The 6,000-nt window shown below is 46.1% G+C and overlaps 1 protein-coding gene across 1 annotated transcript in view; it reads left to right on the top strand.

The window, feature by feature from the left end:
- Window positions 1–6,000, top strand: part of snd1 (staphylococcal nuclease and tudor domain containing 1) — a 360,720-nt gene that overhangs the window by 139,235 nt on the left and 215,485 nt on the right.

Genomic DNA, 6,000 nt, shown 5'->3' with positions numbered 1-6,000 from the left:
ATGCTAACACCAAAAGGGGTTCCCGCCCAGAATGGGTTATTGGCTTTCTTTGTTCACAAGGACGACCTTGGCAGAGTCCAGAGAAAGTGGCGATACGACGGAAAGATGATCAAACCACGGCTTCTGGTGGGCAGACGCACACGCACGCACACACACACACGCACACGCACGCACACACACACACACACACGCACACACACACACTCAAACCTGAATCATTCCTCAAGTGAAGGGCACTGCAGCAGAATTGCTATACTGTAAATGCTCTGATGCACCACCTTTACTGTACTCTGCACGGTCCCTCTCCCTCTCCCCCCCCCACCCCCTCTCTCTCTCTCTCTCTGTCTCTCTGTCTCTCTCTCTCTCTCCCCCCCTCTCTCTCCTCCCTCCTCCCTCCCTCCCTCCCCCTCTCTCTCTCTCTTCTCTTTCTCTGGTCTCTCTCTCTCTCTCCCCCCCCTCTCTCTCCTCCCTCCCTCCCTCCCTCCCCCTCTCTCTCTCTCTCTCTCTCTCTCTCTCTCTCTCTCTCTCTCCTCTTTCTCTCCTCCTCCTCCTCCTCCTCCTCCTCCTCCTGCTCCTCCTCCTCCTCTCTCTCTCACCAGTTCAGCCAGTTAGTTGAACTTGCACTCCTCAGTTGTAGACTGTCAGCTGCAGCGCCGAGGAGTGTGAGGAATTGACAGGGTGCAGAGGAGAGCAAGGTGTAACACACACACACACACACACTGTACGCTGTGTTGCTGTCTGAGTTAACAGATGCTCCATCAAACATGTACACTGTCAGACAAAGGAGAGACAAACCTAGCAGTCTAAGGGAGCATTTATCTCTCTCGCTCTCGTTCTGGACGATCTCCCTCTCTCTGGCTGTAACTAGGGTTATTACAATTATTACATAATCGCCTGATTGCAATTATTTGAGATAATCACAATATGTTGTCATAATCATCACCACTGGCACTAATTGTGGCTATAATAGCAGTCATCCTGCCTTTCTTTCATTCTTGTCATCTCTCCATCTCCTGGGGGAGAAATCAACAGTGTGTTTTGTTATTTGCACTCGTTAGCGCCGGGTTCTCAACATGGGGGTCGCCACGCCTTTGGGTGGTCGCCAAAATATATTTGGGGGGGTCCTCAAATTATTGGAAAAATAAAACTGCAGCTGAATGCCTTTTTAAAATGGAAATTATGAGTTTACATAGTACACATAGTACATGCATTAAACTTGCCTTAACCCATTCTGACCTGAGATCAGATTCTAAAAAATGTCTTCTACATCCTGACAGTTTTCTATGTCAGTCGTTCTTCGGTTTTTCAAAAAATAGCAGACCTACAAGCTCATAGCGCGCCACTCGGTGGCGCGCTATGAGCTTGTAGATCTGCTATTTTCAATAGCTAAAGCATAACATAATGCTCCATCTCCCCCTAGCCCCGTAGTCCGCACTGTCACTCCATCTCTCTTTTCATGCTGTCTTATCATCTTCTTTGGTGAATGTGGACATTCAAGCTCTGTTATTCTTTGTCGTACAGCAGTGTATTCTTTGTCGTACAGCAGTGTTACACCTAAATAACTGCTCTACAGGCTTGTATAGTTGGCATTTTCTGTATTTTTGGAAAATTCGTATTTTTTTAAATAATCACTTAAATGTTTAACTGTTGTACATACTCCATTACAGTATCTCTCTCTCTCTGTCTCTGTCTCTGTCTCTGTGTCTGTGTGTGTGTGTGTGTCTCTCTCTCTCTCTCTCTGTCTCTGTCTCTGTCTCTCTCTCTCTCTGTGTCTCTCTCTCACTGTAGATGGCATACAGTGTTAGTCAGTGTGTTGCTAAGTGACTGTGGCTGAGTGGAGTGACACTAATGTCATGCACACATTCTGCATGACTCCCAACCTCTTCAGATAGATGACTGTGTGTGTGGTTGACACTGCACTGCATTTTGTCTCTTGTTAATCTGGCTGTTATTGCTGAGAGTGCTAACATGCCTCTTATCTTAAGGGCAGCGGTGGCCGAACGGTTTGCGGAGCGGTCTTGATATCGGAAGGTCGCTATAGTTCGTATCCCCGGACCGGCACGTTAAAATGACCACCGCTGAAGTGCCCTTTGAGCAAGGCAATGAACCTCTACCATGAAATGTTCTATGAGGCAGGGCCTGGCTGTAAACAAGTTCTTGAGCTAAACAAATAACTTTGCTTTGCATCTAGGTCAGCGGTTACCAGACATTTCATGTTTAGGACCCCCAGATTGACACTGCTTAGCCCGCCGACCCCCGTTTGTAAAGATAGTATTTTTTTTAATGTATTTTCTTCTGAAAAACCTCATGTTTCTATATCAGTGGCTCTCAATATTTCATGTCAAGGACCCCGAACATTATATGTAATTGGCCTTCGACCCCCATCTGAAAATAATGTTGTTCCAGGGAACAACGGAAGCAAAGATTTGAGTTAAAAAAAAATCTATTCCAAATTTGCGGCACATTTTCACGATTTTTTCAAAAGCTAAATTATAACATAATGTTTAAAACACAAAGGGGTTAGAATGGGATAAGAATGGGATAAGACAGCCAGGCAGAGCGATCACATAAACCCATTCCTCTCTAGTGTCAGGCCTGTCTTCGCCCCAGCATGTGCTGTTCGCTCAGTCTCACCACTTTGAAACACTTTGAACCTGGGATTTCTTAGTTGTATTAATGCCCACTCTACTGCTGCCACTTATCAGCTTCCTGTCTTTGAGACACACACACACACACACACACACACACACACACACACACACACACACACACACACACACACACACACACACTGATGTGCCTCCCACTTAGCAGGTGCCCGCCAGGACTGTGTGAACTCAACATGAGCAACCGGCTTCCCGCTGTGCCGTAGGACGTTTGATTGGCATCAGAGGTGACATATCACGGTCCCACGCTTATTAACACCACACACACACACACACACACACACACACACACACACACACACTATCCCACCCACCCACCCACCACTGCCACCACAAAACGACACCCTTTACATCTTATTGATGCGTCTAATAGCGGTACAAGTGTTAATGGAATTCCAGTGAAGAGCAAGACTGTTGAGTTGCATTCGCATGGCGTTGAGGATAATGATTATGTATGCACGCTGTTAGTGGCATGGCTGATGTATGCCGCATGCCCAACACCGCAAGCCAAGACACTCCCATCAATCATCTGACGACGACTTCATGCAATTATGTTTGTGTAGGTTTTTTGACGGGTTACATGCTCGCAACTAAGTACTGTACTTGGCACCGGAGGTGACATTTTGAGGTATTTCCAATTTCCAATACATTTACTGCTATACTCCACTCCATCTCAGAGGCAAATTCTGTACTTTTTATAACACTACAATTATTATAAAACGCTAGTTGGCGAAAGGGCCTTTCTGTGTGGAGTTTGCATGTTCTCCCCGTGTCCCCTAGGGTAGGTACCCTCACAGAAAACATGCAGTGATCCTGGTCACTAAACTGCCTCCCCCTGGCCAGCCGGGGCGCCTGATGGAGGTAAAGGAACTGGTTGAATAACGTGTTCCTTCCACGCGCTACGTCCAACCAACGGCAGCCGGCAGAACCTAGAGTTCTCAACAGGCCCCAAAATGAAGGCCCGGCCCTGGGCCCGGCCTGGGCCCTCATCAAACCCTGTACACTCAAGACACTGCCCCCGCTGCCCCCCTTAGATCTCCATATATGGTGTAAATACACTTTTAGACCGACATATTTGTGCCAGCATAGATGATTACATTTATTTCTTGATCGTCTTGATTGTTTAAACATGACGTCATGGGCCGATATGCACAAAGCTAACAGCCTTGATAAGCACAAAGCTTATTGATACACTACATAGTTGCTTAGTAACCGCACACACACACACACACACACACACACACACACACACACACACACCCACGCACCTGCCAGTGTGTCTTTTGTGGATTTAATTGCCACATGAAAGGTTGCATTGCAGTGTCATTAACTGTGGTGTGTGTGTGTGTGTGCCCACCAACATGAACACTTATGGAACTAGCAGAGGTGTGGGGTGTGTGTGTGTGTGTGTGTGTGTGTGTGTGTCATTGTGAGTGTGTTGGCGTACGGTGCACGTGAACTCAGATCAGTTCTCAGCCTCTCTGTGGTGCCAATGGTTCCCTTGACAACACAGCAGTGGCTGCTATACTGGCAGGATCCTGGCTCTGGGGTTAACTGGCACACACACACACACACACACACACACACACACACACACACACACACACACACACACACGACAGCTGCCATGTTGGGAATGGCCAATGCGCTCACAATCACACACTTCTTGCTTCTGTCCACCAGCATTTACATATGGAGTGGATGTAGGCTACCTACCAGGCTACGTGTGTGTGTGTGTGTGTGTGTGGGGGGGGGGGGGGGACATTGTGCTGTTTAGCAGTGCCTTGTACGGTCTAGTCTCTCCTCACCACCTCGTCGCTCTCACAACATCTCAAAATGTCACCGTTCTCACTGGTGGGAACTGAGAAGTTGACGTTTTTAGTTAAAGAAAAAGAAACAACAGCACATGGTTTTGTGGTACTGTATTCTATATTAGTTTTTGTGGTACTGTAATCTATATTGTCAGAATCAGCTTTGTTTGAGTTTGTACACGGGCTCAAAGGGAGCCTCCGGAGTCTCATCACGGAGCATATTGTTAACCCATTCTGAACGGAAAGAAACCCCTTTTGGTGTTAGCATCATGTTATGCTTTAGCTATTGAAAAATAGCAGATCTACAAGCTCATAGCGCGCCACCGAGTGGCGCGCTATGAGCTTGTAGGTCTGCTATTTTTGAAAATCGAAGAACGACTGATTTTTTTTTTTAGAATTTGATCTCAGGTCAGAATGGGTTAATCAGACAGTGTGTGTGTGTCCAGTGGAAACCTCATATGAATCTGATCTCAGGTCAGAATGGGTTAATTATCATTTTCCTAATCGATCGAGCAATTGTTTTTTTATTTATTTCTTGGCCGCCTTTGAAGTTGCATCAAGGCAAGCTTAATCTCACAATAACATGTTCTGAGCTGCCCCACTGAATCTGTTGACATTCAGAACGTGTATGCATTGTTCGTCAAAAAAAATAGGAATTTAATAAATTCCAAAAAGGTAATTGAACAAACGGCGGACAAAGTTCTCACATTTCCATGTCTTTATTGGCACACGCCAACAAGGAACGCTTACGCGTTTCGGCTACGCAGCCTCCATCAGAGCATGCTCTGATGGATGTTCTACTTTTTTTTTAACCCATTCTGACCTGAGATCAGATTCATACGAGATTTCCACTGGACACCCACTGGTCTGATTAATTCCTATTTTTTGATGTATACTGAATTTGGGTTTGGCACTCCACTGAAAACCATCGCTGATGCACAACCTCTTTTTGCGTGTATAGTGTATAAATTGTTGTTAGTAGGAATGGAAACATACACAAACGCCTATTGAGGTGTTTGACCCGATGTGGGTGGACTCCTGGTTCCTATTGAGGTGTTTGACCCGATGTGGGTGGACTCCTGGTTCCTATTGAGGTGTTTGACCCGATGTGGGTGGACTCCTGGTTCCTATTGAGGTGTTTGACCCGATGTGGGTGGACTCCTGGTTCCTATTGAGGTGTTTGACCCGATGTGGGTGGACTCCTGGTTCCTATTGAGGTGTTTGACCCGATGTGGGTGGACTCCTGGTTCCGGTGCAGAGAGCCCCAGATCAATGTCTGTTTGGACCTCTTTACCTTTAGAGTTCACCTACATTCACTGTCAAATGTACTTAAATAAGTCATATTAAAACATGATGATGTAAAACAAACTTTGAGGCAAAACAAACATTAAAGGTATATTCAGTGATTTCACTCAAAAAACCTTAGGTTTCGTTTTTGGCTGTGGGACCCAGCCTTTCGTCCAATCAGGATAGAGAGTCAAAAACGAAACCTAAGGTTTTTTGACCCCCAGGGGTTAACTGGG

The sequence above is a fragment of the Protomyctophum parallelum genome (assembly GCF_964188405.1).
Source record: "Protomyctophum parallelum genome assembly, chromosome: 22".
Classification (NCBI taxonomy): Eukaryota; Metazoa; Chordata; class Actinopteri; order Myctophiformes; family Myctophidae; genus Protomyctophum; species Protomyctophum parallelum.
Note: the sequence above shows the minus strand (reverse complement) of the source record. Positions and strands in the feature narration are given on the sequence as shown.